Below are 26,662 nucleotides of genomic sequence, written 5' to 3'. Positions count from 1 at the left end.
AAAAGTTGCAGCCTTTATCAAATGATATGCATTATGTTTTTAATACAGAGATGCTCTACTAAGTAGTTGTCATTGAATGACACAGTCACTTCAACAGAATCATACATAATTCTACATCCACTTCCACTCAGAGAGAGAGAGAGAGAGAGAGAGAGAGAGAGCACTTTCAATATCAAGCTTGCAATGTATAGTCTACATCATTCAAGTATCTTATCGATAATTTTTGCTTTCAGAAGAAATTCAGCTTCCACATAAACCAGTCAGGATTCATTACACCATCTGCACAGGGAGCGATATGGAAGGAAACACAGCAGACGCTCACACTGATTCATAACAGATCTGGAACACAACAAACACAATTCAAAATGGCTGACAGGAAAGGCGATATTGAAAGGAAAAATGTTCCTAATTTTTCAAATGTGTGAGGTTGATGAAAGTCGCAGTTACTGCCCATGGCATGAGAAGGATTGTGCCAAGGAACATGAATTCTTAACATTTTATACAGACTTGAATTTAAACAGTAAATAACTTTTATGGATACTGAAGTAAACAATTGTGATTTATACCAGTTGAATCATCATTTCTATTCATTTGCTACAACTATGCAACTAACAGTATTAATTAATAGATAAATGGATATAATTTCAATATACGGGCAGAGTCAACTAGAAGTTTTATCACATAACATTCACACTCAGGTAGAATGTATTTCACATTTAAAGGTGCCTGTGTCTTTCAAATTGACTGAATATGCTTACTCAGCCAATTTGAATTATGATCATTTCATAGGGATGCAGGTATGATTTCAATAATTATGGGCTAAACTGTTCAGGGCACCTTTATCTCAGGTAAATAGAAAATTGTATTTTGAATGGTTCAAACTGCTTTCTAACTAAATATAGGGGCCATTTCACAACATACTTCTAACCGTGATCTTTATTTGATTTATGAAATTATCCCCATATATTATTTTCAATTAATCAAACCCTGCTGAATAGCTTTCACAATTGTAATATGAAATTTTATTCTACTTCAAGCCTCAACCAACCTTAATACACGCAAAAAAAAAAACTATTGTGATGACAAAGATTCAAATACAATAAGTATACAAGAGTAATTACAGTTAAGCTTGTAAAATTGGGCAGACGGGGCATATCTAATAGCCAAGGTACCAGTTTGTTCAGCAAAAAGTGTTCCATCATGTCACTCCCTTAAAACTGCCTCTAGAGAAAAGCTTTTATCTTTTTTATTATCTCTTTTTTTTGGGGGGGGATAGAAAGAAAAACCTGGGTCATCTTTTCTGATCACCAACAACAAGCATATAACATTCTGTTAACACAAAGGGCCACCCACGTAATACAATCCCAATCATTAATCTTCCTTGCTGAGATGAGATGACAGGAACAAATGTATGGTTTGCCTGTAAACATGCCTCATAACAGCCACATATGTGATCAGCCAAATTATTCACGGCATCCCAGGTATCCAGGGACGGCAGGCAATCACTACTACTGCTGTCTACGCCAGGGGGGGTCAGTGACTGAGTGGTGGCCATATTGTGTCCCAGAATTGGTTTCCCCCTCAGAGGATGACAGCTTTGAGTTTCACCCAACAAGATATGGGGGAAGCGATTGCCTCAGGAACTGAAAGTGACACACTTTTTTTCTGCCTCACAGCTGGCATTCAATTTGATGGCTATTTTCTCTATAGTTTAATGTGGTAACCATATTTGTTAATCCCATTCATAGATACCATTATGAAAAAAAACTTGATATCCAAACATTCCCATATAAGCAAAAACTATGTCATTTTTATGTTGAAAAAATATTATACAAAACATGTTTATAATTTAGTCGTTATTTATATATAATATACAGCAGCTGGTGCAAAACTTCCAATTACTGATAGATAAATGTCATTAAACTAGAAGACAAATTGCAATTTTTATGTTTTCCTGTCTTTTGACTTCTATGACCTTCTCTGTCACTCTGTCTGGTAGTGACATTAAAATGCATTGCCAACTGACCACATACAGTATGCATGACATGTTGGTACAAACAATCATCAAAAGTGGGGTAATCGCTTGTTTCAGATGTCATGGATGACACCTTTTTTGGATTAATTTTTTCAATTACCAAAGATAATATCAATGTATACAGATATCATCAGTATATAAACAATGTTACTATTGGCCAAGATGTTACTGTACCAATTGTGAGATTTCACATCTCTCTCTCTCTCTCTCTCTCTCTCTCTCTCTCTCTCTCTCTCTCTCGAGTTGTCCCTTAAAGAAAACAACATTTAAATGCCTCATTAACTGTCACCAGAAGCAGACCCATCAGTTCTGCTGTGTGGGATGACAGATCTGCTATTCATCTCCTGGCCCCCGCCACCTTAGCTTCCATGTACACTCTGATCAACTTTCCTAGATTTGAATTCAAATCAACTCCAATGCCAAGAAAACAAAATGTCACAGGACACCAAAGATAGTAAAAATCTCTGCTGCTGCATGTAATATGATTTCGCTCAATAACAAAAACAATAATGGTAATCAAATATGCTTTAAAAGTTTCAAATTAAAAAGTCAACAAGGGCAATGATGCATACAAGCATGGCAGATTTGTCAAATCAGAGTTCTCTTTAAACTAAAGTATTGTCATTAATACACAGTTATATTTATACTTATATATAAGAAAATATAATTAAAAACCAAGCATATAAAACCTGGAAAGGGATCTAATGGATTCCCCATTCAAGGCTGTCTGACAGTTACAAAGCGAGTCTCATTTGAGGTCAGACATCTAAAGAGACCAGAAAACATCTGATGTCAAGTCCTGACATCTAAGCCTGAGCCACTCGTGTCAAGAGGTTGCTCTTCAATTTTTTAGCTGATAATCATAAAAAAAAAAAGAGATCCATTTAACATCATGCTGGAAAAGGGCACAAATTCTTGTAGCTTCTGAGCTTGAAGAACAAGAAAGGTTAAAACATCCATGTCAAGGGGTGTGTTCTAGGTCTATCCTACAACATTCTATGCTGGTTATGGCGAGGTCCTTATATCAGGCTCTTGAGGGACCCAGATAACTGCTGTCGTCAAACCCTAACACCAGAAAAGGTTAAAACATTCATGTTTGGAGGTGTGACAGGGCGGACTATTCACCACTCTTATACATATTTTAAACGAGATAAGAGTAAAGTTCAGGTCATGTACAGGAAAAAAAGCCTTGAACATAAATCAAGTCCTTTTTCTTATGTAAAGATTGAGATTTTCTCTATACCACCACATTGAAGTGCAGCAATTAAGAGGATTTCATTTGAGACCTCACACCATAGATGCCCTTGAAAAAACAAAAAAAGGTTGCACTCTTTCCTTTCCATTGAAACTAGTCATAATGAGAGAGATCAAAAAACTTTCCTTACTTTTGAAAATCATGAGTATTAAGTACTGGGATAATTTAAAACAATGACAACCAAACTTGAGCAAGTATTTGTAAACACTTTAATATGTTCAGAAGCTGAATACATTCAAGAGCTTTTAATGAATAACCATAAAAGGGGGGTGGGGGTCGAGCAAGGGAAAGGAGAGGGGTATGAAATCAGCATAAAGTGTGGTCAAGGGGTATTAAAGGTTAGATGGCAGGGTAACTGTCACTTACTACAGCAGCAGGGAAGCCAGACAACTTCAAGTACTGATACAAAAGGGGGAATCAGGTTCAGTCTCTCAATAGTAATCAGGTTTTGTTAGAAATGTGTTGATATTGCTGGTCGTAACATCAAAAATGGTTGAAAGATGTCCATCAAAGACACATTATAGTGACCAGTTGTATACAATTATTGGTCTACAAAGAAATATGTGTTTGTGTCATGCAGAGCCCTAAATTTTGTCTGGCAGCTTCTTTCAAAAAAAGATTTAAAATACATGCATGTACAGTATCACTCATACTTGAGGTCTAGTACAGCATTGTAGTGTTCTTTAATATTGATTAATAATGAAATCTGAGTTTTAAACAAGCCTCATATAGCATTTTTATTTCGAAGACTAATAACCAAAAAGATTATCTTATAAGGTGGTAGAAGTAAAGTTGCATTTTTGAAAAAAAAAGTATTAATAATTCATAGCCTGGGTCCAATCTTTTCAATGTCAAAAAATAGGTTTATAGCTTCCGGAAGGATATCTGGAAGGCAGGACTGAACTTTTAGCCTAAACCAGATACTTTATGAAATAGGTCAAGGATGCAGTCTATACATCACAGATCCGCTGCGGTTTCATGCTAGCTCCTAACACACGGCATCCCCGCAAGCTTATAAGCAAAGGTCTGAATATGACAGTTTTGATGAATGGGTGGCAGTAAAGACATTGTTGTCCCGCGACACAAAATGCAATATGAGCCCGTCCCCGGTGTCAGGCTAAATGCAAAATAAATGGCTGCTCGAGCTCTTGGTCCGTGTTCAGTCACAGCAGACGACCTGACATTCCGACATGGATTCGGAACAGGATAATTTTCATTGCACCCAATCAAGTTTTCAGTCCATCAGTTTAATGACAAATTGGTGAAAAGATGATTAAATATCCCAACCAATGATCTAATTTTAGGCATTCCAAAAATGTAGCATGTGCGTATGACCCAAAGACATTTAGTCGAACATCGTCATATCGAGTTAACAACCTTGACACTTATATACAAACATATATACCTCCATTAAAGATATATTCACCTATATTATATATGACCCACTGAAGACAATTTATGGGAATTAGGTGTCCAAAAAGTAAACCAGACATCCACTTAGCAGCAGACAACGTGTTTGCAATGCCTGTGCATGGGAAAATGCCCTACAAAATTTTTAACCACTGTAATTCGTGGGTCGCATGCCAGCCACACCATTTCCCCTTCTTTATCACACCAATTTATCTGCTCCAAAGAACTAAAAATATATATTGAGATGTCCAGGTCTCAAGATCCTTGATCCATTTCACTGCTCACGGTTATCATATCAATATTTTTTGGGGCAATTGTGGTTACATTAATTTGTATTATGGAAGATAACAATAACATATAGTTTAATCTTCCAAATGTGTCTGTGATATAGCATGTAAAAATATTTACCTTCACTTTTTGAGCATAACTACCTGAAAAGTATGCAAGAATGAGTTCATCTCATTTATTTCCATACTTGATGTGTCTGGCACATATGTATCATATATCCTGACCAAATTTGTGGTGCCTCCCTTACCTACTTCCAAGAACTTGATAATTATATAATTTATAAGAACACTGGGATTCTAAGGTTTAGGAGACGTAAAACACTTTAACCTTCAGACCACATATGAGGATTAAAAAAAAAAAAAGAGAGAGATAGTGACTACTACAGTTAAATTCTAAAATACCTAATGAAATGATAAAGCATTTATGTGTGTGTGTGCTGTTTCCTGCAAAGACTTCAGCCAAAGATGTCTATACTGGAAGAGATGAAAGGCAGAATCAAAGACAGAGATCAATGTTTGACTTCATCTGACCAGCTTATCTATCTATAAATTTATTCACTTCTATATATATATATATATATATATATACTTATTCACTCATTTGTGCCATTTCTTTTGCAATTTCTATTAATCAAACAAACCACTAACACTGACATAACATGGCCATATTTGGCCATTGGTCAACAAACGCAGGGTGTTCAGACTGTCTTAAAGACATTACCTAAAGGTTATAATTCTTTTTTCTGAACTTCTGCAGTCATTTTCCTTAGCCTTACTTGCAATTTTCATTTGTAAAGTAAAAAAAAATACAAGTCATCTATAATTAATCTTCAGTTGATTTATTTATTGGTTTATTTGTAAACTTGAAATTATTGTGCCAAGGGACTGTCTGGAAGACATCATTTTGCCATCTACTTGGGAGAACTTTCAGCTTGCAGGTACCTCTCAGGTGACAGTCTCATTTATACACTTCTGAAAGAAAATTAAGGCTTATTTGTCACAAGACCATAAGGATGTCTTTCTCCACTGCAGGCTATTATTTTTCTTTGGGCGAAAGATTTTTTTTTTCTATATAATTAATCACTACATATCTTGGATTTTTGGTATTCATAAAAGAGTTTATTACTAAGTATTTTTTTCAAACCTTATGACCTTACTAAGAAAATGCTTTTTTATTCCAGAACTGATTCCAGCATTAACGTACAAGAGGTTGGTGACCTTAAAAACTATGTTTGCCTCTGGGGCAAAACTGATTGCTTAATTATCAGGATGTTCCAACACCCTGGAGATTTTGATGCTAACAGGGCTCTTGATCACTGGTGGTCTGAAAAACATGGTCATTTTTTTCAAAATAAGGCTTGTAACACTGGTATTTCCAGGACATTGACTGACCTCAGCAGTGAAAACAAGCTGGCAAATTGTTATATATGTTCTCATTATGGTAAAATATAACAATTTTTTACATTGGCATTTGGATAGTTTGACTTTTTTACTGATCTTATCATAGCTACATTTTGTGAAAAAAATTTGTTACATCTGTTCTCAGGCAAGGATTCAGTAGGTACTTGTGTTCATAATTTAGAATTCTTGTACAGTACATTAAATTCATACAAAACATAAGGCTCAGAAATCTATTTTAGTAAAAAAAATTAAATAACAATTACAGGCAGGCAACAATATATACGTTTATAGTTCTTTGATAGAAAGAAATGACCCAAATTGGGTGTAAAAAAAAGAGATATGAGAAATAATAACTTGTACAAGCTATATAAATGATCACCCTCAATAGTTTTCATTATTCCCACCAGGTGTCATTATCATAGCTCATCTTCCACAAAGTGGCTGAAATTTGGCCTCCAGTAGACAAGACGAGCCAGAGCCAAAACTCTCATTACATTGTCTACCTTGAGAATAAGGTTATCGGCAACAGACAATCAAAACCAATTTTAGACAAATGGACCATTATGCATTCCAGGATTCATCAAAACAAGTTATATATGGCCATGTTATGTAGGATAGGATAAAATCTATCTATTTTTAACATGCACACCATATGAAAAATGATCCAAAATATATCTTGGCTTCAAAATAAAGCAATACATCTTTCTCATGAATACTATGCCAGCATGTTTTTCCTGAATAATTTGAAGTTTGTTTGTTTTTTTTTTGTTTTTTTTTTCATTTTTTGAATTATCAAATAAATGCACATTAATAGCAAGTATATTTTGTTTAAAAGTAAGAAAACTTTATCAACTGTGAAGTTTTCCACTCTTACATTCACTCTTCCTTACTGCTGTAGAACTCTTATTAACAAGATTTAATTTGCTGGTTGCTTAATCAAATCCACATAATGCTGTAGAGAAAATGCTGTCAAATTAGTGGCAAAATAAATATGGCATCTGATGGTATCATTAATGTAAAAATGTACTGGGGATTGGGGTACCATAAACAACATGGCTATATAAACAAAAACCCATCCCCCACCAACTTTACTTAATCTTTCAAACTCTCTGCTAAGAATGTTTTCTAACTCTCTATATCCAGTAACAAATAAAAAGAAAATATGATGTGCACCTGGCATTATCCCACTCATATCAAACTGGTGGAAATTGAGATGGAAAAAGGTATCAAGTAAGAGATAAAAAGCATGTTAAAATACTATGTGATGGCTCACAGAGTCTGACATGACAATGCAGACAAAGTGAGAACAAGGATGTCCTATGCTAAATGCTTATAACCAGTGATATCAAACTCTGCAGTATACGTAGTCTCTTTTGGGACTAGTGTAATAAAACAACTTGCATCTGGAAATTGTGCAAAGATTTAGACCATAATTCTAGTCTACTTTTAGCCAACACAAATCAGTACATCAGTACAATTCAATAAAATACTGCCTGTTTTATAACAAAAATTTTCTGTGGCTGTTTCAGAGTAATGATAACTTTATTTGTGTGGACTTCTATGCAGGCCCATAGCCAGCAATTTCAAAAGGGGGGTCTCTTTTTAAAAAGTGGACCTTTTACCATGAAACTTTCATGTCCTTAGATAATTTTTTACCCAGACTGGACTTTTTCCCAGCAAAAGGGGGGTTCTTTCAAACCTCTCGAACCCCCCCCCCCCCAAATTTGTCAAGCTTAGGTTCTTATGTAAAATTGTTAAACTGTGTGTAAATGACTGCGACTAATTAATTGATTGAAGTGAGTGTGGACTAAACACATAGAGGAGAGGTACCCGGTACAAGTAGCCTTAACGTGGTTTGTCTTACTTATTAATATCACTCTATCTATGGCACATGGTTTAACCTCAACATACATGCGTAGTAACCCCATTCAAAACTAAAAAGAGAAATGTGTGCCTCAAAAAAGAAACCTTGTCAGAAATTTATATACAATACCTACAAAACCGCCTAATATATCTGAAGCACACATTTCAGGTATGATAATTTTCTTTTACATCTCAAGTATACGCTCAAGACTCACTTCACCCTTCTTTCTTCCTCTACACACATTAAAAACACATTAGCCTGTCATCCACGCACATACACATTTAAAAAAACAACTCTACCCACATCATGAACAGTTTTTATAAGGTAGAAAATTGTATGAAGGAAATACTATTCATCTACTTCATGAGAAAAAACGGAAAGTTAAAGCAGCAGTGCCATGTCAGGTCACTTGAACAACGCATTAAACATGCTCGCCCCATTAATTGTTGTCACACGCTGCGCTACCACACGGAATCTGACAACAAATAATGTGTATACTGGTGCTCCGGGCAAAATGAAAAAGCACAGATTTAGTATTCAGTGATAATTGCCATCGTTCTCCTTTGACTGTGGCTTTGATACCACCACAACAGCGTGTAACAGCCAATTCAACCAACATTAACACCATTCTCAGCCCTTTGAATATGTATCTTCTTGGATCATTCTCTGTCAAATACTTTGTTACACACAAGATTGTTAAAACACCGCCTTTCAAAAGGTTCTTTTTGATATATGTACTGGTATACACATAAAAAGAACACTGACGCCTCACTTCTTCAAGCAGGTAGATTTCTTATGTAGTACTGGGTTGTTCTCGTATACAACCAAATAAGGGCTGCTTTGTGAAGTAAAAATATTCATTGGGGTCGTGTACATGTTATTGAATTACTTTAAAAATACAGCAATGAAACACTTCAAACTTGTTTAGTTTATCATCAAAAAGGCAATTCCATTCTCATAATATTTCCACAAAAATAATCTATGCAAGAAAAGAGAGAGAGAGAGAGAGAGAGAGAGAAAGAGAGAGAGATGCAAAGCGGGCTAGACAAATAGGATATAAAAATATAACAAACAGACACTGAAAAATATAACACACAGACAACTGATCATTTTTTTTTTTTTTCAAATTGGCACTGCATCCATGGGATAACAGATCAGCACCGATTTTTTTCCACTTTTATCACAGAGACAGTAATGGCAGAAGAACCCCCTGGGTCTCCCTCCTCTCCCCAAGGGCCTTCTTGACACACACATGGGAAGAAAGACTTAATGCAAAAACTGCCACAATTCCCTCAAACAAATAAAAAAAATCACATGCTCAACTGCCACACACATTGATACACAAGACAAATTTGCCGTTTCATAAATAACACAGGTGGAGACGTTGATATGGCACCTATTGATATATTGGAATGCCAACATGCAGCTCAGCTGATAGGAAGCTGTCACTATCTATAAGCCACAATTTGCGTGTCACTTTTATGGTGTTAGAACATGCTTCAATGCATTTTGACAGATCCTTTTTTATAAAAAAAAAATTGAGATTTAGAAACAACATATTCCCTAGGTTTATCACCCTGTGTTCAGTGCCAATGTGAAAGTCGGTCAAACACTTATAAAATGCCACAAGTATATTCTAATCTCTAATTTTTCTGTCTTTCTTACTCCTTTATGTTCCAAAAACTGAGCAGAATCATACTAAAATATGTTTATTTCTTACTCACTACAAGCATATAAACAACATACATCACTACATGTGTATTTTTGGCTGATCTTTACATGTATCCATGCAAAGTGCATGAGCATCCCAATTCAGTTAGCAGTTCTTTTCCAACAAGGTTTTCTTTGGTTTGTCTCTGGACAGCTAAGCACAGTAAAATGTAAACAAAGAATTATTTTAGTTACAGTATATTCACTCCTTAATTTAATTCAGCTGAATGTCTTATTTACTCAAAAGGAACATTTAAATTTACTCCAAATATACACTCCAAAACTTCTCCAAATAAAGATACAGTCATGCATGAGTATTTTGTTCTAATTGCTCTCACACAAAAAAGATCATGACATAAATTCCATCAAATATACCAATAAAACCAGATAGAAAACAACATTGCATGTTGAAATTTTGAAAGTCAACACTGCACAAAACCAGTATCAAACATAAAATTTGCCTCCATGGTACCTATAAATAAAGTTGATGGAATAAATATAATCATCTAGTATTGTGAAGACATTAAAATTTAATACAATATGAGCAATATAACACATGGACATATTCCTCTGCCTGGCGCCATGTTGCTGCACATATCATGGCCAACTTGGGTAAACAATGCATTAGCGGTGTTGGCAAATTGCGGTTTCCATCATGGGCCAAGCAGAACGTCCAGGTAAGATTTCAGGTAATATGAATCTGGCTGACATCCATCACTGTCAACAGGGCAAGGGTCATCTGATGATTTAAGTGATTTAAGTGAGCTGGGTGACAGAATAACTTTTGTACAAAGCAAATATAACAACTTCAATCGGATATAATTTCTTTATGAAGCATCAGTAGGTTTTCTTACACTTGTGTTTTATTTCACTTTGTTACAAGTACCAATCAGTTCATATCTTATGTTGTGAACTTAATTTACCCAACTCATTAAGTGACAAAGCTGTCTTTCAAAATGAATCTGTTCTTTAGAAACAGCTTTCAAAAACATAAAAATGAACAAGCAGAACAAGCATGTCCATTCTAACATGAAGTTTTTGCTTCCAGAATGTTCCACTGCTTTTGTTACATTGTGTATTAAGTAGTTGATAACAAGGGGACGCAAACATTACAATAATCTTAAACTGCCCATCAATTTACAACTGAATGGAGAACATGTTTTTGGTTTCCACCATGTCCTGTTACTGACTCACTCCCCAACAACTCATAACAAAAGAAACACGAACACTGATGTCAATCTTTTCCTATCCACTCTGCAATTAAAACAAAATTGTACAACTTCTATTTAACCACTTAAAGTGTCCTTCCTTTCAGCATTGGCAGTGGACCATGCCAGCATAGCTGATACTGATCTAGTCCAAAACATGCTTGTTATTCCTTTGCATGACAAGCTAAAATGCAAAATTGCCAAGTACCAGCATGTCAGGAGAGGTAGCACGAAAACAAGTCATGACTTGGGCTTCACTTGCCCTGATAAAAAATTCTGAAGGATATAAAATTCTGAAGAATGTGAACCACCATGGCTGCAGGTGAATCTATTGTTGTAGAAGACGTGAACACCCTGCTTGTTTGACTGATCACTGCAAGATGGCAGACCACAATTTGGATATGAAGCTTAAGGGTGTCGTATGCCACTGATGTACAATTTGACTGATCTTGCACAACATATCAAGTTCTAAAATAAACCTCTGTACCACAACACTGTATCATGTTCACCAAATAATTCATCATTGTTCCAATTTCCCTATAATCAAATCAAGTATATACTGGCTTATATCAAATACTTATTTTCTCTTTCGGAAATGTCAATATGTGTCATAATTAATAAGAGGCAGATTAACCACATATTACTAATATCTCCAAACTTTACGACTTGACCCCGACTCAGTCAATCCATAAATAACACTGCTATATGTATGTATCAACTAACTTTATACAATTATGATTCAAACTAAAAAGGTCAACATATTATCTGTAAACTACATTAAGCAGTGTCAATTAAATAAATCAACTCAAAGGCGACAGTGGTCTGCAGTCTGACATTTTTATGGCATGTCGCCTCTTCTCGAGTGATGCACACCAATACACTACAGCCATGAAAAATTGCCACTACAATAATGTGCATGCTGGTTTGCATAAGAGAGTAGTTGAACATAACAGATAGCATCAGTGGAGAGACAATGCATTCCATTCAGGAGGCAAAGATGGTATTGATGTACCAACTTATTTAATGGTCTGGGATGACACATCTAATGAGATAAAGAGGGGAGGTACAAGCAAGCTAGACTGGCATTTGGACTATGTAGCATTGCTTTGTAATGGCTGGCCATTTTGAAAAAAAAATGACAGGGAGGCACTGTCTAACAAGTAAATAGTTGGACAATGTAGAATCCTGGTTATTAGATGGTCATAATATTTTTAAATAAAAAACTGAGAAGGGGAGAATAAAACACCATCATATCCATTTCTGATCTGGCTGAGAAAGTACGCAAAATTCAGTGAGATAATGAAAAAAAGTGACATTTTGTTAGTAATCATGAAGGTGCCTTTAATACCACACCTGGACATGACGTTCTTCTTGTATCTCTGAAAAATGACAGCTAGAGGTACAAGATACCACTATGATGGCCAGTTAAGTTTGTAGTGGTTTGTAATAAACTTGTGACTAGAGAGTGAAAAGTGAGGGCTAGGGGCACATCGCAGATACACATATAACTTTCATGAACTTACTTAACTGTCAGTCTTTCTGTAATCTACTGAAAGCTTGCACAGCCAGGTTGCCATGCCCGTGTCTGTGGAAAAGCTTATTAATTTGATGAAAAAATATATCTTTCAGAATGAAAATACTGCTAATGGGTTTCTGTATAGCAGTAGAATTTATAAAAAGACCATGCAGTGGTGAAAAAGCAGAGTATTAAGCCTCTGACATCACTTGTGTACTGGAGTCTTCCAATATGGGATGTGCTCCCTGAGACTTCTTTTTTTACTCAGTCAAGAAATGATGAAAAAACTGGGCCAATTTCAGATGAATTTTTTTTTAACATTCTTCAGATAAACTTAATTAGGTTGTGATTATTCACCTATCTTAAGAGCTGGAACATAACTAAACTATGAGTCACTCAAGTTGATATACCTCCCCCCCCCCCCCCCCCATATAAATAAATTAAACTGACTTTGATAACAATCTGTTATATATCAAGTTATTACATTTGTGATAGCATTAAATTATAAATATATGCACTATGCAATTTTGTTAAATAACTTTTTTTCATTTTATTTAACAGAGCAAACATCCAAGAATTCTCAGCCTTCCCGACAAAAAAAAAAATCTCTCACAAATCTAGCCACGTTTGTACTACACTTCCCAACATTCCAGGATCCTGTTACACAGCATGACTGGAGAAAAAAACAGTATGTTCGGCTTTTAGATTGCACGTCACAATTGCACCAGCATGACAATCTAACCCCGAAACATGCCCATAAACCACTTGAACTGAAGAGTTCCCGAGCTTGTTCAACTTGTAGTTTGGGAAGGGAAATCATGCTGGGCCTTGAAGTGATCGTATGATCTATGCACGTTTCCTGCGATTAATGACCGATATTGTCCATGTTAAGGAGAAAGAATGGCTGCAGTATGGGAGGTTTAAGAGTTGTAGTGCCTAGAGCTACAGGTACTGATAGACTGGGATACAAGGACATACACTTCTCTATAACCAGCCAGGCCTGTAACATCTTGCCTATTGCTAACATTTGAATATATGAAAATGGTAATTTTTAAATCAGATTTGAAATTACTTTATGATGATTTTTAGAAGGTAAATAATTTTTTTTCCAAAGTTCAAGTTAATTATTTCATCTGGCCTAAAAACAAAAATACAGAAAAAAATTCCATAATCATTCACCAACTCTTCATTCACTTAGTGATGAAATTGCTTAATGCCTCCAACTCCATCAAAAATTGCAGGATGTAACTTCTGTATTCTCTACACAATGAAGTATTTTTCTTTAATTGTCCTTTTGGTCATAACTGATATAATGTGTCTAATGAAAAATGGAAAAAAGGAAGATTTTATCAAAAAAATAGATTAAGCTTTTAACTAAATTACTAAAACCAAAGGTATACTTGTGTGCTCTAAAATACATTTGCATCCTTATTGTATCACACATTAAAGGTTTTTATCTTTACTTCCTCCCAAGAATCACCAATAACATCTCTCCTAAAATGGTTCAGGATTCCACAGCTTTCCTCTTTTTTTCAAGATCCAAAAGACAATGTCTGCATGTATGGGTGGGGATCAGGCAGTGGACGTGGATCTGTTCCAGTGAATTTTTGGGGGAGGGGGGGAGGAGTAAAAGATCTCAACAAGGACAGCAGGAGGTTTTAAAGAAGGGTGAGTTTAAAACAATGGCAAACCCCTATACATAGCCCCTTATCATTTTTTTTTTACAAATTTTAGATAGAATGTCATTCAGACCCAGACAATGATATTGATTCACCCCTCCCATTGCTGCAGTGTACTAAATGCTACTTCATCACATGTTGGCCCCCTCAAAGGTACATTCTTAAATGGTTTTAGACATAATCAAAATATAAGAGAAGTAAATTTGAAAAAAAAAAAACAGGTTTCTATACCTTGGTAAATGAATAGGCAATGAGAGAGAGAACGAAAGATAAAGAGAAGGGCACAGGCACCTGTAAATAAATGACATCACCTTCACCATACCTGTCATACAGGTATCGCCTTCATCAACTCCTAATAGTACACCCCACACCTCCACCTAACACTACTTGATAAATTACAGCACACAGATGTGTCCATTAAAGGCAAGAAGCCTCCAAGGTACCAAGTACAGCCTGGGTGTGATCAGAGAAGATTCACTTAAGACAATTGACTACATCAGTATTCATCATGATCTATCATTTATTTTTAGTTTATTAGGTTCTGAGTGTACTTTTATTCTTGCATAAAATTATGCATGATACAAATCGTCCCAATTAGACAAAGCTGCTTCTTCTGGTCAATATTATTACAGGACCATAGCACAGTACCTTTAAATTTATCTTTTAAGCCTATGTGTAATAAATTTTTAAGTTTTTGCAACTTTTTCTTTTAATTCAGTTCTTGAGAAATAAGATAAGGTGCAATAGAGTATCATTCTTTTTTTAAATATAGTTTATAATTTAATATCTTAGGTGTGTAAAAGAAACTGCATGGTGGGGGGAGGGGGGAGGAATACTAGTATGGAATATGACTATCGGAAACATTTCTAGTCATTACACCAATCCCTTACCATCTTAGTTAGATTTCTGCTATTTAAAACAGTTAGAAAATCTGTCAATATAATGTATGAGATTTCCTATAAATTAATTTATTTGTTTATCATGAATTATTGTTACGTTGTATACCCTTCCTAACATGATCATGGGGCCCCGCTCTGACTGATGAAAAAGCACACGCACAGATAGGACGTGCCTTCCAGACCCATGGATAATGATGACCAATCCATTCCATCATTGCTATCCATGGTCAGGGCTGGAATACTGACCACTGGGCACACCTGCGGTCTGTCCCCCCAGGTGACCACACAGCTGCCAGACACGGTGTCCTACTCCTTGACTAAGATGTCTAAAAACCGGCAATGTCTCATGAAAATTCTGTGATTAGAGCATTCTGAAGTACTGGTTTCCTATAGACATTTTTTTATTCTGTACCACAAGAACTTATTGCTGTTCTATTCCACCTAATTTTCTTCAGAGTTAAGATGAAGTGTTATGACCTTTTTTAATGTAAAAATTTCGAAAGGTACATCAAAAAATTTGTTAGGTAAGCAAATCAGAAAATAAAATGAAAATGCGAAGATACTTTCTTGGGGAGTTATACAATAGTTACCAATTATATTTTAAGCACTATGAAATATACTTCAAAAGAAAATCAAATCAAACAATAGCAGAAAGAAATAAGATACCAAAGACCTCACATACACCTCCTGAATCAAAGTGAATCTCTGAAGTGTCAAGATATTTTAGCCGAATCATTTCAAACACCTCTTCTCATATATCACATAAGAAACTAAAATAGGTACAGCATCCTCTATTTTCCTTTTTTTTTTTTGCACCAGAATGAAGTTCAAATTTGCACGTCGGCCTCAGTTTCAAAAAGCGACATGATTGGCTGAAGAAGAAAAAGTCTGCTGTTGAAGAAATGTGATATTCTAATTTGGTTTGAGAGAAAAAAAGAACACAATGCTTTAGTCAGAAATCTTAACTACATGAAATTAGGATACATAGAAAAAATTATAAGAATTTATGTTTGCCTAGAAAACTTTACGGTTGTTATATATGTTAATAAAATTAAAATCTTCATCTTTAGTACAGTTAACAAATTACATTTTTTTTCTTCTTTTTATAGAATTTCTTTCTTTCAAAAGGTGTTATGTTAAACCAAGACCTTATGAAAATAAAAGAGTGAATCTTTCATTGAATGTAACTTCTGTAAAAATGACAGTATAATTCGTGGTACACTCTAGATGAAATAGAATAAGGAAAAAAGTTTGTTTGAAACAATCATTTTATCATAAAGCAGAACACTCTATCAAAAATAGTTTCACCCACTTGATATTTTAAGTTATTCTAAGCAGTGCAAAAATTATTGAAACTAATATTATCCAAGTCAATCTCATTGAAAAATGTATATTCGATCTAATGATCTGGATAACAAAGCTTGAAATATAAATACATATAGGAATAAATCACTTGTTCTTAAAAAAAATATTGCCATTCGCCCGTTTTTTTAGCCCATGTATAAATTTTAATAAAGTTTATATGAAATGTGTTAATATCTTAAAGCAAAAGATGATTTTCACAACAAGAAAAAACATAATTTTTAAACTTTTCTTTTGCCCTGCAGAATATATTTTAACTTGGTAATTTTAACTTAAATGCTATAAGAGATGCTATTAAGAGAATTAGGGAAAATGGACCACAACAAAGATGTCTGTTTATGCCTTATGTACATGTTTATTTTATAGGATTTACTAAGTACTTTACTGATTTATTGACAGCATAAAAGGAAATATTTGGAAAGGAGGTGCATTTTAAGTTTCACGCAATTTATATTAGATTTTTTCCTTCAAATATTCAGCAGATACCAACCTACTCTATGACAAAGTGTTCTCTGTAATAACACTGTAATATGTGTATTCTTCCATCAACACATTATTCTGTCTATACCATATCCAATATTTTCAAATGGTATTTAATGTTAAAAAGATCTTAAATATGTCAAAAGAAAGTTGACTCATGCAAAAATGACACTTAGAAAAAATGGTAAATAATTGTTAAATTTTTTTCTAATATTCATCTTCACTACTCTCCGTTTTACCAACTTTTTCTTTTAATCAATGCTGGCTGCCTTTTAATTACACCTATTTTCTTTATTTCAAAAGGTATATAAACAGAGTAATTTTTATAATATTAACAGAGGAATTTTTATATTTTGATAACATGATAATTCGATTTTCAATCACAGAAAATTAATTTATACGATGTCAGATAGAGACATGACAATCTTCCCTCTATACATGTATGAGTGCTTCATCACATGTGTAATTATATGGTAAGTCCTCCCACAAAATTAAATGACAAATGATGTGGCAGGTGTCCCTATCTGTCCATCTCCACTCACCACCTTATCTTTCCTGGCTCAAAACTCTTCTCAACGGACAACCAAGACAACTGAATTGCTCAATGATTTCATACAGAAATGACATACTATAAATCGCTCAGCTCACTGATTTTAAACTCGCCCCTATTTCGATTGTACTGATTTCTGATTATAATTGATGCACTGATTACATCTTTGGCAGCAAAATTGCTTGATATCTAATAAAGACACTATCATTCAAGATTTGTCATACTCCCGATGGGATATCTAAGTACATATCTAAATCAATTCTTAATCCACGCCTTCACTAAACTTATCTTTATGCAAAAATGACAGTCATGCCACCTGAACCTCATTCAACCAATGATTCTTTTTTTTTAATCTTAGAAACAGCCACTGTGAAAGCCTAGCTTCGAATTGTTACTGAGTCCCTGCTTGTAAATCAACTGAAATGTCCTTAAAATATCTATGTATTTGTGTAAGGATAGAATAGGCCACCAAAACAGTCCAATGTATGGTACCTTGTAGGTTGGGAGATATGTTGTAATTTTTGCAACTTTAGTTGACTACAATGATCCTGTATGACAATGTGTGCACCAGCAATGAAGAAAAGTCTGGAAAAAATCAAACCATGCAAAAAGAAAATACACACATCAAACATGCAACTGACATGCAATGCTCATTTAAGTCTTACCTGATAACAAAACTCCTGTATGCGTGCCCCATCCGCCATACTTTCGTCCCTCTTCTCTTCTTCTCGCTCAGTAATCCATCTTTGAATATACAACAAACTATTAATCCACAGCGAATATTGTAATGACCCGTAACGTTATAAACACAATGCGCCAATAAATATATTCCGATTGCGTTATGGGCAAATACATTTGTCGTTTTGTGAGAAGTTTCCTGATGGCCACTTTTTCTCTACCCATCCCTCGCTCCTACAATCACCACGGAATACCAACATACAAACTCCTCAATGAGTACCAAGAAAATATTCCCAACTCTGTCATGCCCCTGCCATCCTCTCCGCACATTGCATGCGATGAACAACTGAGTCCAAATATGAAAGTCTACCTAAAATGCAAATCATGTTCATAAAGACCAGGTTGGTGTCAAAGTTACAAGCACCGAGCGACCTCACCCCATCCAAGTCTGTTCAGACCTCCTTTTCAGCCAATTAGAGGCCAGGAGAGTTGAGCTTAGGCGTGCTAAGGCATTAGGTACATCACAGTCATGTGAGTGAACTTTTGTTCTTTTTACGCCTCATCTTGCAGAAAATTTCATTCCGCCAATCAAAATTTCAGACAACAAACCTGTATGGTATCATGAAGGCTTCCACTCGGAGAAAGTCTTTTAAAAAACAAAAATTTGTAGGAAAAACTCCAGAAAGCACCCACTAGCTTTTTGACCTACAGGTAACTGAGAACACTTTTCAACCTTGACCGATAGATGCACACGAAGAGATCACTTTAAAAAACATCTTCGCAAAATCCATTAGGCAGCGAACAAACTGTAACCAGTTTTTTATGACTCTCAGGTCTTTTTAACATAAAATCAGAGCTTTTTTCTCCATTCAGTTCACAAAAAAAGAAAAAGATACAAAATACCTACTGACATGACACAGTGCACAAAATACCAATTATACACTGTAACTAGTCTGGTGACTGTTGGGTCAGTTTAAAGGGTGTCACCGGACAGTATGAAGTAACATGTGGCCTAAAGGAACATTAAGAGGGCTCAAATTGACAAGGACATGAAGCGAGAATAGCAGGCATGCGGCATTTAATTGCTCCGCGTGGCCCTGCACTTGTTGACACAGTACATTCAGAGGGCACAGCGGTGACTTGGTTCAAAAAACTTACCCACCAACTGCGCACTTGAGTGAACGCAGATGAGCAAGATCCTATCAGTTGATTGGTCCAACCTGGTCATGTGACCAAGTGTTAGGCAACCCAACACGATTTTTCCAGTCCGAAGAAAAAAAGGAAACGAGAGAACAAGCAAAGGATTGAGGTACCTTAGTTCAAAGGAATTAAAGATTAATTTTTCATCAGTCCACTGGCAGCAAGTCATAGATTAAGCAAAGAGCTCCCTGTACCTACAATTTCATCAATTATAGATATCTTCTGACGCATTAACCCCAGACATCCATGTACACACGCGGTGTTCAGATTATCATGAGAGATTTCTGAACCACGCTACAACTTGTAACATCAGTCTCTAAATGGACATTTAGGGGAAAAAATGACCAAAATATGACATTATCAAATGGTTACCTTTAAATTACAGTGGCATCCTGCAGGTGCAGTCCTCTTGGCTTTACTCTCCTTCACCCCTCTCTCTCCATCTCTCTTGTTCCCTCCATCTCTCACAAGGAGCATCTTCTTTTCTGGTTGTATGCTTCATTTTCAGTGATATCTGTTGAAGTTAGACAACATTATCTCTTCAAATTTAAATTAAAAATGACAAATTTTACTTACAGTGTCAATCAAATAATTTTCTAAACTATCATAATTTTTCAGCTTTTATAACAAATACTGTAATATTTTAAACATCTTATTAAGTGATACAATCCGAATAAATGTGGGTACCATTAAACTATCAGAATTTCATCTAAAAAGTTGTTTACATCTTAATTCCATCCACATAATATCAAAAAGTTGTTCATTATCATCAAAATATATAATGGTATCTTCAAGGACAAGAATGAAAGCTTGATTGTTTAAAATTTAACCACTATTTCTACAAGCAGTCCTCAAGTTAAAAAACATACTTTGCAGCTAACCAAGGTGTCTTTAATCAAGATATGAAACTTGGTACATCAATAATATATAACAAAAAATGAAGAGGAAAACATGTAAACACATAAAATGTACACTGTTACGTACAGGTACAAGCTACATTTTTACAGCCACAGTGCCTTGACACAGCTGCATGTTTTGGGAGAAAAACATGACAAAGACATATCATTTACATCTTTGTCTCTGGTGAAAAGCAAGATCTGCATGAGATAAAAAGTTTGGGAAATTGTCTCCCTCAGGTCTCAGGGCTGAGGCACATGGGAAGCTGGCATGCTCCCACCATACATTGCTGGGGCCCTGATATATGTGTATGGGCCCACCCCCAAGGCAGCGCCAAACAACATATCAGGACACCGAGGCATACTACACTTTATCGTAGCCCTCATGTTGCACCTCACGGCCACAGAATGTGTATAACTATAAATTTTATAGTTAATGGCCAAAGGAACCAAATAGCCAAAACCTTGGCCATTACATTGTGATCCAGGGGGTCGGATTCAAAATAATTACCATCTAATTATGCAACCTGACGGATAATTGTGCATTTTACGCATGAATCTAGCCTGCCTTGTGCATCATGTGCCCTGAACCAGGATAAGGGGGATGACAGGAAGTAGCAGCCATTGGTTTCTTGTACTCTGAGCATCATATGGTGTAGTTTCCCCTGATATAGTTCCTGGATGGTTCTGGTCGGCTTATTACTGCATGGGGAGAGCTTGACAATGATGGATCTGTAATGAAACAGATAATGAACATTTTAATTTACCTGGAACCCAATCATTTGATATGCAGAAATATAAACAAACCTGGCTAAGGCCTCTACTATTACTAGTGTAAAGAGCTCTTGCAATTTTAACTTAGTTTGTAATAAATATTATTTCTTATAACTAATTAAAAATAAAGAATTAGCATTCCAAGTTTATATGATATGGATAATTCAAAGAATGTTCTTGATAATAATAATAATAATGGTGTAAAATTATAAACAGGTAACTTTAACATTTACGTTGTGCTAATTAATTGATATTCACAGAGAACAAGAAAAAAAATAATATGCCCTGAAATGAATAATAATGAAGATACTGTCAGGAGGCAAGCAGCAGACCATGTAGTAAAATATTTATCAATTCCATCTACAAGATAAAAGCCAGATAACATAGGTACACAATGTTCAAACTGTAACTTTCTGTGTCAATTTTCAAACAAATGGGATAATTTCCCACCAGGTGCAGCATATTTGCAGCATCAGATGTTCTTTACTACATACTGGGAGGACTGTTTAATTGTTGAATACAGCAAATGGCGCAATGTCACTTTAATTTTTAGGCAGATCAAGTGATGTTCAAACAATCTAAGACAGAAATCTAGATGTAGGGAGAAGTAATGTGTTGCATTATCATGTCAAACATGTTTTTCACTGACAATGTTTTTCATTTAAGTGATAATCATAAATTATTGAAAATGAAAAATATAGACGCAGGCCTAAATGATCCTTTGTGACAACACATCATAAAATAAAATACATTTTATCAATAATGCATCACTAAGTGTTTTAACATTGGAAAACTTGTTTTAGAGTAAAAATCAATTTTTCATTCAAAAACAGGTTGTCCAATGCGACATGGTCCAGTCGCAAACAAGGTCAAAAACTGTTATTTGTAAAAAAAAAATGTTGGTATGGGTACTGGATATGACTTATGATCTACACACCTTTGGTATAAAGCAAATGGAAATTATGGCTTAGCAGATAACACTTGGCTCTAAAGCAGAGTTCTACAGAAACATTGATTCACAAGAAGAAGGTATAACAGCAGTACTTGTGTAAAGTTTTAATGAGGAATCCTCTTTTTGCATATTTTATGCCAGAGCATTGATTGCTGCCTCTTTGCCGCCCAATATGTATGTTTTGTAAGAATAGCGAGCTCTATCAATTAGTTGCTGCTTATTAGTCATTTTTGTGGTAATGCTTAATGACACATGAAGTACTGCATGCCACGTCATATAATTATTCCATGTTTATGTTCTTTGTTTTAATATTATATTAAAAGAAACAGACCACTTTTAACAATAAAAAAGAGCCAAAGCAACATGGTTTTGTGCATAGTGACTTCCAGTGATTGCAAGGTTTGTTCTTGGCAATATATACTGCAAGGGGATAGGCTAGCTATGCTGTGGATCAAAAACAAACCAGTCATTTTTAGGCCTTGTGAAAACTGTTGAAAACACTGTTGAAAACAGGTGGTTTTAATGATTTGAATTGCCATTTTTATGATATGAACTGCGATTACATGGTCCAATTGTATATTAAATACTGACAGCAAGCACTGGAGATGTTACAGGTATGACTGTGAACTGCAAGTGCCCAAACCTGCCTGTTGGCATGAGGCATGATAGTAGTATGGGCTCTGTAGTTCATAAATTACCTTCAGTTGGATCAGACCAGTCCTGATCCCGCATTATATTTGCTTTATTATCTATTTGAACATAATGTGAATTTGACCTACATCATCACTCTTGGACATCTGCCTTAAGAACAAGTTGTGGGCAGAGTTGACACATTTAACAGACTTAATATCCCTTCTGCCACATTTCTCATCCTGTTTGGCCACTATCTTACCCTGCGACACATTGAATGATGTTGAAAACAAACGCCAATACCAGCCCTCTTACATATGATTATCACACACATGGAATAGACATATTTTGGGGACAAGTTGCTGATGACATGTTTTCAAAACAGCTGCATTGAAAAACATTTTGTCACTAGTAAGCACAGGGACACTAGGGCCCTGCTGTTACCACTCTAATGATCTTCTCTGACCACCTCATGACCATGATGTTACCATGCTAGCCAGTGCACTGACAACCTCTTTATCATCCATCATGATCACGTTTTAGACCCCACTCCCATACCTAGATCAATCTAGCCAGACCGATCCATCTCCAAGTTTCTTGCTAAATTGCAATCAGCTTAAGTGGCTTAGATGTCTGGCACACCTACTAAAACTGCTAAATGATTATAGTTAATTAGTCCCTAACAACTTCATTAGGCGTGCTAAACAAAAGAGCTGCTTAAGCTGAGTGCAATTTAGCGAGAAACCCCTCAGGGTTGGATTGATCCTGCTAGATTGATCTGGGAACAGAGTCTTACACCCCATTCTCATAGATTAGATCGACCTACATTGGATCGACCTAACTCCCTGGGGGTTCACGCTAAATAGCTGTCAGCCGGGCGGACACGAAAGTTAATTACCCCTTAAAGCTTGTAGTAGGCGGGGACGGACACTTAAGGGGGATTATCTGACAGTAATCTAGTGAGACTCCCCGCGGTGATAGATCGATCTAAAAGTTGTGAGAACAGAGCCTTACACACAACACTGGGTGTGACAGAACCATGTAATGATGACGCATAGACTCTCAACGAGGTATGACATAAAGGTTTTCATTAACCTTGAAATATATTATTATTATTGGGAAAGTCAATGGAGACTATGAGAAAAGTTTTGGTGAAAACAAAGAGTACATTCAGAACAGAAGACCATCAGATCCATGGATCAAATATGGCCAACAAACTTCAATGCTTGTTGCGTAATCCCTGCGGGGAATCTATTCAGTGTCTAATTGGGAATCAAGCGATGAGCTTTTAATTGGGTTGGCATATTTGATCCACGAATCTGTTAGTCAGCTATTCTGAATACGCTTTATGCAAATGTAAAATTTTACTTACAAAAGTGTCCATTATATTTATCAATTGTGCTTCTTGACAATGAGCAAACTCCAAACTGACACCCATTGATTTTATACCAAAAATATCACTAGACTAAGTTATAAAACAAGGCAAATATCTACATGCATCAAGGCTCCTTCATAAACTACCCCAAGATGTCCATGAGAGACTTATGTGTTATGTGTATGTGTTATGTGTATGTGTTACGTGTTATGTGTACATATGTGTTAAAATAAGGGGTACCAATTTCACATTACATATTAATGACAAACTGACAGCAATTATTGGTGTCACTTACTGTGAAAATTCAACTTTATAAAATGTGGATTAAACACCATATCTTGTTTGACCACAATCAATAAAGCTGAGAGTAGTGTTATTGCAATGCCCAGTTTTTATTTTTGTATGACTGCCAAAATTAAGACTTTTTCAAACCCGACTTACTATGCTCATAAAACTATCTTCTTAGTCTTTATATAGCATGTAATTTCCACAACAAGAAGCCTCTCCCCCAAAAAAAATTTTAATGCAGTTTTGACTTCAATGCACAACCCCTACAAGCTAACATAAAACTGTGACAGATAAAGGATCTGTACTTCCAAGAGAATTAAAATATACCAAATGGGCAGAAAACATTTCAATCAATAATTAAAACCTATTTCAGTTAGGTTAAGTCCCCATGGGCCTATCATTTCAAATAATAAAGCAAATGACAAAACTCAAGGATTAAATAAGGATGTCAAGTATACAGACATATAAATGGCAAAACTTATAGAAGCAGTGACATAACAATCACCATATGAATCAATATATCATTCTCTGAGAATAATAAATAACATGTTTTATGTTTATTGTGTTAATGAGTAAAAATTATGGGAAAGTGTCAAGTGACAATGACAGCGGCAATGGCAGTGATGACAGAAGCGGGTAATGGCTATATGTGTGTGTTTGTCCATAAAATATCAGTAAAAATCATCAAACATGGACAAAAGTTTCAAATATGCACTGTATTATAATTTGTGCTCTGGCTTCCAGTTCAATGGGTTTTTCATTTTTGGAAAACATAGTCAACATAAAGACCCTGATCAGTAAAAAGAAATATAAACTTCCGAAAAATCATCAAACCATGACATAAACCTTGATTTAGGGCGCATTCCCATAGATTTTAGATCAATCTATCCCCATGGGGAGTCTCACTATATTACTGTCAGATAATCCGGCTTAAATGTCCGTTCCGCCTACTACAAGCTATAAGGGGGTAATTAACTTTTGTGCACGGTCGACTGACTGCAATTTAGCGTGAACCCCCAGGGAGTTAGGTCGATCTAGTAAGATCGAACTAAATCTCTGGGAATGTCCTCTAGGAGATCAGATTCTATGCATTCAAGCTGCTTTCAAAGTTTCTCATTGAATAAATGAATCATTTGATACATGCAAACATGTGTGATAATGATGGCAACAGCAGATGCAGGTGATCATTGTATGTATAGGCCATGATGCTATATCTGACGAAAAATTGTAATGGCAAGCAATCAACTGTGACCATCGAGTGTATAGACTGAAATTTGGTTATTAAATTTGCCATGATTTACTCAATCCCATCTTGGAAAATATTCTATTTTAGTGAGAATGGTTCAATCTACAAATAAATTGTCATTTCTAAGGAGCTTGTGGCAAACATTTGTGCATCTAGTCTATTCTATTGTCATAATTATGATTATGATGATTTTAAGTCATCAACAATATAATGACTTAAAAAGTCAAAAATTGTCACAAATGTTGCCAGGTTTAAATGTAACACTTAACACAAACTGCAAGGCCAAGACCCAAATAATGAGGGGTGTAATACAGAAAAAACACGAGTTCTTCTTCTTAAATTGTTCAATTACTATTCACCAGCTGATAAGATAGTCAGGGTGGACCGACAAAAACATTTACGTCTGTTACTAACTTTTTGCTAAACAGTTCCTTCATGGATCATAGGCCGATCTTTTAGCTGGGAGGGATTTTTTTGTTTTCTTGTAAATCCCTGTGTAAGTTTCCTTGTACAAGCCATTTCCCAGCTGTTTGCAGCATGTAAGAGAATGTTAGCATGTATTTGCCAGAGGTGATATGATTGAAATAACATGACAATGCTATACACCTTTGTCTCCGTGTTAGAGGTTTCATGATTGTAGTCCAACTTGTAGTCTGTGATCAGTCTCTGTGTGTGGTACCACTCTGTGCCTGATTTACTCTCTCTCTCTCTCTCTCTCTCTCTCTCTCTCTCTCTCTCTCTCTCTCACACACACACACACACATACATAAACACACACACACACACACACACACACACACACATTCAAATATCAACCTGTACAAAACTGCCCAATACAAAGTGTTAAGATTCACAGTGAAATAAATGAATAAATACATACAATATAAGAAATAAGAAATGCACAGTTATATGGAACTATGATGACAATATGACATATTTCTTTACATCTTAATTATTCTATAGATGT

General features: G+C 35.5%; 1 long non-coding RNA gene across 11 annotated transcripts in view; it reads right to left on the bottom strand.

Moving 5' to 3' along the window:
* The window catches only part of LOC106165249 (uncharacterized), a 66,969-nt gene that overhangs the window by 29,111 nt on the left and 11,196 nt on the right, over positions 1 to 26,662 (bottom strand). For 10 of the 11 annotated variants that reach the window (XR_015333754.1, XR_015333755.1, XR_015333751.1 and 7 more), the window contains 3 exons: positions 20,942 to 21,162; positions 19,907 to 20,048; positions 18,322 to 18,400 (listed from right to left, as the gene is read on the bottom strand). This is a non-coding gene — a long non-coding RNA (uncharacterized LOC106165249). The remainder of the gene's footprint in view (positions 1 to 18,321; positions 18,401 to 19,906; positions 20,049 to 20,941; positions 21,163 to 26,662) is intronic. The other variant, XR_015333750.1, reaches the window with a different exon arrangement.

Source organism: Lingula anatina, chromosome 4 (genome assembly GCF_051362555.1).
Source record: "Lingula anatina isolate TDL-2025a chromosome 4, LinAna3.0, whole genome shotgun sequence".
NCBI lineage: Eukaryota > Metazoa > Brachiopoda > Lingulata > Lingulida > Lingulidae > Lingula > Lingula anatina.
Note: the sequence above shows the minus strand (reverse complement) of the source record. Positions and strands in the feature narration are given on the sequence as shown.